Here is an 11,960-nt window from a genome sequence, read left to right as displayed (position 1 = left end):
GAACATTAATTGACAGATAGGAAACAGAGATTAGTGGGTTGCCACAGGGATCCGTGCGTGGGCCCCAGATATCCACAATATATATTAATGTAAAACTTCCAAGTTTGCAGATGACACAAATCAGCGAGGGAGCGGGGAATGTGAGCTGTGAGGAGGATGCGAAGAGGCTCCAATGTGATTTGGACAAGTTCGGTGAATGAGCAAATGCATGGCAGAAGCAGTTTAACGTGGATAAATATGATCTTATCCACTTTGGTTGTAAAAACAGAAAGACATATTATTATCTGAAATGTGCTAGATTGGGAAAGGAGGAGGTGCAACGAGACCTCGGTATCCTTGCACACCAGTCGCTGAAAGCAAACAGTCAATTGCAGCAAGCAGTTAAGAAACCGAATGGTATAGAACAAAGAACAAAGGAAATTGCAGCACAGGAACAGGCCCTTCGGCCCTCCAAGCCTGCGCCGATCCAGATCCACTATCTAAACCTGTCGCCTATTTTCTCAGTGTCTGTATCTCTTTACTTCCTGCCCATTCATGTATCTGTCTAGATACATCTTAAAAGACGGTATCGTGCCTGCGTCTTCCACCTCCGCTGGCAACGCATTCCAGGCACCCACCACCCTCGGACTAAAAACTTTCCATGCATATGCCCCCTAAACTTTTCCCCTCTCACTTTGAACTCGTGTCCCCGAGTAATTGAATCCACCACTCTGGGAAAAAGTTTCTTGCTATCCACCCTGTCTATACCTCTCATGATTTTGTACACCTCAATCAGGTCCTCCCTCAACCTCCGCCTTTCTAATGAAAATAATCCTAATCTACTCAACCTCCCTTCAGAGCTAGAGCCCTCCATACCAGGCAACATCCTGGTGAACCTCCTCTGCACCCTCTCCAAAGCATCTACATCCTTTTGTTAATGTGGCGACCAGAACTGCACGCAGTATTCCAAATGTGGCCGAACCAAAGTCCTATACAACTGTAACATGTCCTGTCAACTCTTGTACTCAATACCCCGTCCGATGAAGTAAAGCATGCCGTATGCCTTCTTGACCACTCTATTTACCTGCGTTGCCACCTTCAGGGAACAATGGACCTGAACACCCAAATCTCTCTGTACATCAATTTTCCCCAGGACTTTTCCATTTACCACATAGTTCACTCTTGAATTGGATCTTCCAAAATGCATCACCTCGCATTTGCCTTGATTGTACTCCATCTGACATTTCTCTGCCCAACTCTCCATTCTATCAATATTCTGCTGTATTCTCTGACAGTCCCCTTCACTATCTGCTACTCCACCAATCTTAGTGTCGTCTGAAAACTTGCTAATCAGACCACCTGTACTTTCCTCCAAATCATGAATGTATATCACAAACTACAGTGGTCCCAGCACGGATCCCTGTGGAACACCACTGGTCACACGTCTCCATTTTGAGAAACTCCCTTCCACTGCTGCTCTCTGTCTTCTGTTGCCCAGCCAGTTCTTTATCCATCTAGCTAGTACACTTTGGACCCCATGTGCCTTCACTTTCTCCATCAGGCTACCATGGGGAACCTTATCAAACGCCTTACTGACGTCCATGTATATGACATCTACAGCCCTTCCCTCATCAATCAACTTTGTCACTTCCTCAAAGAATTCTATTAAGTTGATAAGTTGGTATGTTGACCTTCATTACAAGAGAATTTAAGTCCAGGAACAAGGACGTCTTACTACAGCTATGCAGGGCCTTGGTGAGACCACATATGGAGTACTGTGTGCAGTTTTGGTCTCCTCATCTGACGAAGGATGTTCTTGCCTTCGGGGTAGTGCAAAAAAGATATACTACACTGATTCCTGGGCTGGAAGGATTGACGTATGAGCAGAGACTGGGTCGACTAGGCCTATATTCACCAGATTTTAGGAGAATGAGGGGGATCTTATAGAAACCTATAAAAGTCTGAAATGACTAGGCAGGCTAGATGCAGGGAGGATGTTACCGATGGCTGGGGAGTCCAGAACCAGGGGTCACAGTCTCAAGATACGTGGTATGCCATTTAGAGCCGAGGGTGGCGAACCTCTGGAACTCTCTTCAGCAGAAGGCAGTGGAGGCCAAGTTATTAAATATATTCAAGAAGGAGATAAACCTATTTCTTAATGGTAGAGGGATCAAGGAATATGGGGAGAAAGCGTGAACAGTGTATTGTATTAGGCGATTAACCATGATATTTTTTGAATAATGGAGCAGGCCAGAAGGGGCGAATGGTCTACTCCTGCTCCTATTTTCCATGTTTCTATGTTTATTATGTTCAATGATATGCTATATATACTTAGCGTGAAAATGATTAAAACTTACCCACAACCATTACCTTTACACTCTCACTTCCCTCCAAGATGAATTCCCTCTCTGATACTTTCTTTCTGTAATCTACTGACCCGGTAGACACCTGGACTTTGATGTTAAAGATGGCCCAATATACAGATGCATTGGCTGTGTCTGCATTGATTGGTTCATTCTGGCTTCCTCTGTACAGAAAGAAACTGCTTCCTGAATATGAGGACGGTGCTTCACAGGTAATACTGACTGATTCTCCTTTCACAAATATTCTATCTGGACTGTCCAAGTATACTGATAGCTTTTGAGGGTAATCCATAAGGAAAGGAATCCATGTTAAACACACAAACCTGCTGGCTGGGAGCGTGATCACCGCCTGCTTTTCACTGAAACTGAAATTAATAACCATGAAGTCGAATTAAACTAAATTCCAGGAGGTTTTGAAGTTATTAACCAATCCCGATTTTACGCTGCATTTAAGTGAGGTTAAAATTGGGTGGAATGTAAATCGTGCGGCCGATCCAAATCTCTTTCTTTACACTTAGTGGATTTGATTAAAATTCACCATCAATGTCACAATGAGGTGTGAGGTCATTGGTTGGGCGGAGTTTAAGTCCCCAAATTCAGACTCAATGGGAACATGTTCCTCTTGGGCAACAGCATAAACCCGCTAATATCTCATCACCAGTTCATATAACACACCACCAGATTTTCATTTATTTTGCCTCCAGTTGAACAACAATTAGAAAAGCAGGCGTCTAACTACCTTCCAATGCCGGGGATATATTTTAACCCATGATATCTAAGTAATAATGTTGCTGGCAGTGGATGCAGAGTGGGTGAATTGGTCAAGGGTTGACTTCTGCGTTCATAAAGCGCCTTTCATGACTGCATCCCAAAGCACTTTATATTCAATGAAGTATGATTTGAAATGTAGGCACTATGCGAATATAGGAGGTGTGTTCGTCAATTGCACACGTCAAGTTCCCACAAGCAGCAATTTGATAATGCCTAGGTAACCTGTTTCTGTGATGTTGATTGAGGGATAAATATTGGTCCGCGGACACTGTGGAGAACTCCCCTGCTCTTTCTCCAAAGAGTGGACATGGGAACTTTGATTTCCACCTGCGAGGGCAGACAGATCCTCGCTTTCTCATCTCCTCTGAAAGACGGTACCTCCAACAGTTTAGCGCTGCCTCAGTACTGCCCCTCCGGCTGTGACACATTCCCTCAGTACTGCAATGAGGTGTGAGCCTATTTTATCCCATTCCAGTCCTGGAGTCGGACTTGAACCTTCATCCTCCTGATGCAGATTGCGGGTGTTAGCCACTGAGGCACTCGCGGCTGCTCATTGGCTTGCACTGTACTCTCAGTGTTGGAAAATGCATTTTGTTACAGTGAATAAAATACCGATTTGTGAAACAGTCAAGTGCGTTGAATGGAGATATTGACAGAGTCGATTCTCTCTCACTGACCTGCTACAGTAACCATCACAGCCTCGCTCAGTTGGGAAAGTAACCGCATATCTAGGATGAATTTTACATATAGGAGTTGGTGCTGCCCTCCTTGGTTTGCACCAATAACCTGGAATGTTCCAATATTATCCTTTGTGATTATTTGATTGGCAGACAGCCATTTCTTATCTCTCAAAAAATCGAAGACTTTACTGCTACTGTCTCCAGTCACGTTGCAGGAAATGGTGGCCGTCTCTCCAACAACAGACACCCCAGTCGGTTGATCAAGAGATATCACTGGTGTTGTTAGTGGATCTGTGGTGAAATAAATGGAGAGCACAGTTAGAAACGAACAAGCAGAATTTCATGTACAGCAGATTGATAACTCAATACTGATTGCTTGGTGTTGAAGGGAAGTGTTACGCTCGAGGACACAGCTTCTTCAAAAAAAGAGATTTCAGAATTTGTTTAAAAAGGGAAAGTACGATTTGCATTTACATAGCGCCTTTCAGTAACTCAGGTCGTGCCAAACCGCATCACAGCCAATGAGGTAGATCTGAACTGCAGTCACGGTTGCAATTTAGGAAATAAAGACGCTAAGGAGATTGTAAGAGCAAAGACATTTATAGACCTGCAGGAAGAAATAATTTAAAAATGCAGTGCAAATATCTACAATAAATGAAATCAGCAAATTCTAAATTACATTGAAATTCAAGGAGGCTGATTGTAGTTATGCTGTCGTTTTATGTTTTTTTTATGTTTCGACCAAGGCCTGAACACAGGATTCAGTGCTGGGCACAACAGCTCAGGGATGATATATTGTTCATTGAGTGGGTGCAGCACAGATTCACCGGAATGATAAATTAGGAGAACATATAAAAGAGTCATGCATGATCTAATTGAGGTGTTTGAGAGAAATGAAATATTTTCTTTTCCTTCTTGCATCGTGCGGTGCTGCTGACAAGGCAAGCAGTTGTTGCCCATCCCGAAATGCCCTTGAACTGAGTGGCTTGTTAGGGCCATTTCAGAGGTGACTTAAGAGTCAACCACATTGCTGTAGATATGGAGTCACATGTAGGCCAGATCGTTAAAGACAGCAAACTTCCTTCTCCAGGGAATATTGGAGAGCCAGTTAGGTTTTTACATAAACGATGACATTTTCTTGGCATGATTACTGATACGAGCTTCTAATTCTTAATTTAATTTAATTAATTGAATTTAAATTCCACCAACTATCGGGGTGGGATGTGTACTCGAAGGCCCAGGGCGTTATTCTGGATCTCTGGATTAATAGGTCAGGGTCATTACGACTTCACCAATCTATCCCTACCAGCTAGATAGGGAGAAACTGTCTGCTCTGGTGTCAGCGTCCAGACCAGAGGGCAAATAACCTCACAGTTGGAGTGCGGCCGTTCAGGAGTGATGGCGGGAAGATGAAATTCACAGGAGGAGCAGTTTTGTTCCGGTACTCCATCCTTCAGAACAATTTCCAGACGAGATCAATTGAAAATTCCAGGCTTGAAATTGATATTTTGTTGTTAGGTAAAGGCATTAAATTATATGGAAGCAAAGCGATGAAATGGAGAAAAGGTAAACATCAATCATTTTGGGCTTGAATAAGTGAACAAGCGTGAGGTGTTGGATGGCTTCTCTTATATTCCGATGCCACATTTTAGGAATTGGCTGGCTAACTGAGACAAATCTAGAAGTAATCATAATATCAAACAGAATATTGACCTGGGACCGCAGGGAGTGTTGTGTGTCTATTGTAACACTCAAGACCGAGAGGGAATGGATGTAATGTAAGAAAATAATCACATTTCCTATCGTGCCTGCCCAATGACAGCTGCTGAGATGCAGACCTACATCACCGTGATCAATGTCACAACACGGTTAGACACAGAACTGAAATTAAATGTGAAAAAAGCAAACTGAATGATCTAACAGTACAAGACTTTAGTTACTCCTTGGAAGTATTTTAGAGAGACACATTGACACTAACCTTGAGAAGTACCTCACCGAATCCCAAAAAACACTAAAATGAGAAAAGATGAAGTGATTCAACGAAGAACATTGCTTTTCTTAGGATCATAAAATGATAGATCATAGAATAAATACCATTCGGCCCATTGTGCTTATGCTGTCTCTTTGGTAGAGCTATGTAATCAATCTCATTCCCGTACGCTTTCTCCATCATCCTCTATTTACGCATTCACGTACTTATTCAATTATATCATGAATGTTACGATTGAATCTGCTTCCTGCTCTATTTTAGGAATTACATGCCAGATCACAACAATATTTCATCATGTCGTGTCTGGTTCTTTTGTCAGTCAAGTTAGATCTGTGCCCTCTGGTTACCGGCTCTTCTGCCACTGGGAACTGTTTTCCTTGTCCATTCCAAAAACAACTTCAATGATTTTGAACACCTCCATCAAAACCCCTCTAAGTTTTCTTTGTGCTAAGGAGATCAACCCCAGCTTCTCCAGTTGCTCCGCATAATTGAGGGGAAGGACTCGGGAATATAGTCAACATTCAGAACCAGGCCCTTGAGGAGTGAAGTGGAGAAACACTTCTACATGTAAGGGTGTTAGAATTTCAAAACTCTCTTCTGCAAACAGAAATTGATGCAAGGTCCGTTGTAAATATTAAATCTGAGATTGATAGATTTTTGTTAACCAGATAGATGAAGGGGTCTGGGACAAAAGCAGAAATGTTGTGTTAGAACAGAGAACAGCCATGATCTGATTCAATGATAAGAAAAGCTCGATGGTTTAAATGGCCTCTCCCTGTTCCTATGATCATTTAACTGGTTGTAGAATAGTGACTGCAGACTTTTATATCTAGAGCACTTGAATAAAACTGGGTAGAAGTTATGCTTGAGCTTCACAATGCCCTGGATAGACCACACCTGGAGTTACTGAGAGTATTTCTGGGCACCACACCTTAGCAAGGGTATATTGGCATTGGAAGGAGTGCAGTGTAGGTTTACCAGAATGATAGCTTTTTAAACAAAATCCTTCATGGGATGTGGGCTTCGCTGGCAAGGCCAGCATTTATTGCCCATCCCTAATTGCCCTTGAGAAGGTGGTGGTGAGCTGCCTTCTTGAACCGCTGCAGTCCATGTCGGGTAGGTACACCCACAGTGCTGTTTGGAAGTGAGTTCCAGGATTTTGACCCAGCGACAGTGAAGGAACGCCGATATAGTACCAAGTCAGGATGGTGTGTGACTTGGAGGGGAAATTGTAGGTGGTGGTGTTCCCATGTATGTGCTGCCCTTGTCCTTCTAGTTGGTCGAGGTCGCAGGTTTGGAAGGTGCTGTCTAAGGAGCCTTGGTGCATTGCTGCAGTGCATTTTGTAGATGGTACACACTGCTGCCACTGTGCGTCGGTGGTGAGGGAGTGAATGATTGAAGATGGGGTGCCAATCAAGCGGGCTGCTTTGTCTTGGTTCGTGTGGAGATTCTTGAGGTTTCTTGGAGCTGCACTCATCCAGGCAAGTGGAGAGTATTCCATCACACTCCTGACTTGTGCCTTGTAGATGGTAGACTGGCTTTGGGGAGTCAGGAGGTGAGTTATTCGTCTCAGGATTCCTAGTCTCTGACCTGCTCTTGTAGCTACGGTATTTATATGGCTACTCCAGTTCAGTGTCTGGTCAATGGTAGCCCATAGGATGTTGATATTGGGGGTTTCAACGATGGTAATGCCGTTGAATGTCAAGGGGAGATGGTTAGATTCTCTCTTGTTGGAGATGGTCATTGCCTGGCACTTGTGTGGCGCGAATGTTACTTGCCACATATCAGCCCAAGCTTGGATATTGTCCAGGTCTTGCTGCATTTTTACACGGACTGCTTCAATATCTGAGGAGTCACGAATGGTGCAGAACATTGTGCAATCATCAGTGAACATCCCCACTTCTGACCTTATGATTGAAGGAAGTCATTGATGAAGCAGATGAAGATGGTTGGGCCCAGGACACTACCCTGAGGAACTCCTGCAGTGATGTCCTGGAGCTCAGACGATTGACCTCCAACAACCACAACCATCTTCCTATGTGCTAGGTATGACTCCAGCCAGTGGAGGGTTTTCTCCCTGATTCGCATTGAGCTCAGTTTTGTTAGGGCTCCTTGATGCCATACTCGGTCGAATGCTGCCTTGATGTCAAGCGCAGTCACTCTCACCTCACCTCTTGAGTTCAGCTCTTTTGTCCATGTTTGAACCAAGGCTGTAATGAGGTCAGGAGCTGAGGGGCCTTGGCGGAACCCAAACTGAGCGTCACTCAGCAGGTTGGCGCGAAGCAAGTGCCGCTTGATGGCACTGTTGATGACACCTTCCATCACTTTACTGATGATTGAGAGGAGGCTAATGAGGCGGTAGTTGGCCGGGTTGGATTTGTCCTGCTTTTTTGTACAGGACATACCTGGGCAATTTTCCACATTGCAGGGTAGATGCCAGTGTTGTAGCTGTACTGGAACAGCTTGGCTAGGGGCTCGGCATGTTTTGGAGCACAGGTTTTCAGTACTATTGCCGGAATCTTGTCAGGGCCCATAGCTTTTGCAGTATCCAGTGCCTTTAGTCGTTTCTTAATATCACGTGGAGTTAATCGAATTGGATGAAGTCTGGCATCTGTGAAGCTGGTCTCCAATAGTTAAATTATGAGGATAGTTGACAGAAACGAGGGCTCGATTCCCTGGAAATAAGAAGTTTAAGTGTTGCTTTAATCAAAATGTTCAAGAAACAAATGGGAACAGATTGGGTAGATAGAGGGAAATCATTTCCACTGGTGGGGGAGTCTAAGACTAGGGGACAGAGTCCAAAATATAGAGCTTTCAGGAGTGAAATTAGAAAATGTTTGAACACACAAAGCGTGGTAGAAGATTGGAAATCTATTCTGCAATTGGCAATCAATGTTCAATCAATTATTAATATTAGTATGAAATTGATGACTTTTGGTTCAATAAAGGTATTAGGAGATATGGGGCAAAAGCGGGTCTATGGAGTTAGATCACAGATCAACCATGATCTTGCGGAATGGCAGGACAGGTTCGAGGATCTGAATGGCTTCCTCCTGTTCTTGTTTTCCTTTTCAGTTTCCAGATTAATATTGTCTGAAATCAAGTCACCTTCGAGAGGTACAGCACTGAAACAGGCCCTTTGAGTCTGTGCTGACCAACAGCCACCCATTTATACGAATCCCACATTAATCCCATATTCTTACTATTCTCCTACCACTTACACTAGGGGCCATTTATAATGGCCAATTTGCCTATCAAACTACAAGTCTTTGGCTGTGGGAGGAAAACAGAGCACCCAGCAGAAACACACACGGTCACAGAGAAAACTTGCAAACTCGAGAACCCAGAAGCGAAGCCGGGTCTCTGGAGCTGTGAGACTGTAGTGCCAACCAGTGCGCCACTGTACTGCCCTAACCTTGTGGCATGGTTGTTAATGCAATACATTTGAAATTGTAGTAAACAGTGAGGAGGTCAACTGCAGACTTCAGGTGGGCTCCAAGAGAGTGCTGAAATGGGCTGACACAGGACAGGTGACATCTAGTGCATGGAAGTGATGAAGTGATGCACTATTTATGGAGGATTGAGGAGAGGTGATATGGCGTAAACGATAAAATGTCACAGGGAAGTCAGGAACATACTTCACATACAGCAAGAGTGCAAGATTATGAGAAGAGTTGTTCAATCTGTTTAAAAAATAGGATACATGTTTATAAAAACAATGGTGCATAGTACAAAGAAAATGGAGGCTATTCTGAAGAAAATGCATATCACTGGTTAGGCCTCAACTGGATCATCGTGTCCAGTTCAGGGCACCACACCTTAGAAAGGATGTCAACCCTTGGAGAGTGTGGGGAGGAGATTTACTGGAATTGTAGCAGGGATGAGGGACTTCAGTTATGTGGGGAAATTGGACAATGTGGGAAGTTCTGCTTGAAGCAGTGCAGTTTAAGAAGGACATGTGATGGAGGAGATTCAGAATTATAAGAAGGCTTCGGGGAACAAAGAACAAAGAACAAAGAGAGCAAAGAAAATTACAGCACAGGAACAGGCCCTTCGGCCCTCCAAGCCTGCGCCGATCCAGATCCTCGATCTAAACCTGTCGCCTATTTTCTAAAGGTCTGTCTCTCTTTGCTTCCTGCCCATTCATGTATCTGTCCAGATACATCTTAAAAGACACTATCGTGCCCGTGTCTACCACCTCCGCTGGCAACGCGTTCCAGGCACCCACCACCCTCTGCGTAAAGAACTTTCCACTCATATCCCCCCAAAACGTTTCCCCTCTCGCTTTGAACTCGTGGCCCCGAGTAATTGAATCCCCCACTCTGGGAAAAAGCTTCTTGCTATCCACCCTGTCTATACCTCTCATGATTGTATACACCTCAATCAGGTCCCCCCTCAACCTCCGTCTTTCTAATGAAAATAATCCTAATCTACTCAACCTCTCTTCATAGCTATCTCCCTCCATACCAGGCAACATCCTGGTGAACCTCCTCTGCACCCTCTCCAAAGCATCTACATCCTTTTGATAATGCGGCGACCAGAACTGCACGCAGTATTCCAAATGTGGCCGAACCAAAGTCCTATACAACTGTAACATGACCTGCCAACTCTTGTACTCAATAGCCTGTCCGAAGATAGAAAGCATGCCGTATGCCTTCTTGACCACTCTATTGACCTGCGTTGCCACCTTCAGGGAACAATGGACCTGAACACCCAAATCTCTCTGTCCATCAATTTTCCCCAGGACCTTTCCATTTACTGTACATTTCACTCTTGAATTGGATCTTCTAAAATGCATCACCTCGCATTTGCCCGGATTGAACTCCATCTGCCCTTTCTCTGCCCAACTCTCCAATTTATCTTTATTCTGCCATATTCTCTGACAGTCCCCTTCACTATCTGCTACTCCACCAATCTTAGTGTCGTCTGCAAACTTGCTAAACAGACCACCTATACTTCCCTCCAAATCATTTATGTATATCACAAACAACAGTGGTCCCAGCACGGATCCCTGTGGAACACCACTGGTCACACGTCTCCATTTTGAGAAACTCCCTTCCACTGCTACTCGCTGTCTCCTGTTGCCCAGCCAGTTCTTTATCCATCTAGCTAGTATACCCTGGACCCCATGCGACTTCACTTTCTCCATCAGCCTGCCATGGGGAACGTTATCAAACGCCTTACTGAAGTCCATGTATATGACATCTATAGCCTTTCCCTCATCAATCAACTTTGTCACGTCCTCAAAGAATTATATTAAGTTGGCAAGACATGATCTTCCCTTCACAAAACCATGTTGCCTATCACTGATAAGCCCATTTTCTTCCAAATGGGAATAGATCCTATCCCTCAGTATCTTCTCCAGCAGCTTCCCTACCACTGATGTCAGGCTCACCGGTCTATAATTACCTGGATTATCCCTGCTACCCTTCTTAAACAAGGGGAGAACAACTGGGGAGAATGGGTTCCCTCTTGCAAATGGGCAGTTAAGCAGTGATAAAGGATTTATAATAATTGAGAAAAGAGCTACTTTTTAAATGATGGAGTTTTGCACATAGAGGGATGATAAAACTTTGAATGGAATGCTGTAAAATATCATTTGGGGTTCCTGGGGTGGAAGATGCAAAGACATACAGCTGAGTGTTGGAATAGTCAGAAAATGGAGAACAGTAGTTGGAGTAAGATTGTCTGGTCTCTATCCTTAAAGGCTACATAATAATCAGGAGAGAGGATAGGAATAGTGAACCATGGAGCAGCATTTTAACCCAAGTGTCGGAGTTCCTTTACAGAATAGATGGTTGGATTAAGGGTAGGGTTTGAGATTGAAAATAATGGAGATTAAGTGATAACTGTTGAGAAGAAGGGACAGCTGCTGCACTGTGTTTATTGACGGCCATTAGTCACTGCCTTCTCTAGAGGTCTATATTTCAATGATGTGGCCAACTCCAGCAAACTGAAAGAGGAGGCTTCCTCTAAATAATGAGTACCGACTGGTGTTTGAATTCATTAGAAACCAGTCTTTTACTGTGAGACTGTCCTAACGGTCACAAACATCACAACTCGGGAGCCACCTGCATGGAGTGGGGAAGAAAAAATAAATGCCGATGGATAAAGTATGAGAAAGCAGACCAAAATGGAGTTTACAGTGAGAGGAAGTGTTTGCAACGGAAACCTGTA

Source organism: Heterodontus francisci, chromosome 21 (assembly GCF_036365525.1).
Source record: "Heterodontus francisci isolate sHetFra1 chromosome 21, sHetFra1.hap1, whole genome shotgun sequence".
Lineage (NCBI taxonomy): Eukaryota > Metazoa > Chordata > Chondrichthyes > Heterodontiformes > Heterodontidae > Heterodontus > Heterodontus francisci.
The sequence above is the reverse complement of the archived record's forward strand: the minus strand, read 5'-3'. Positions refer to the sequence as shown.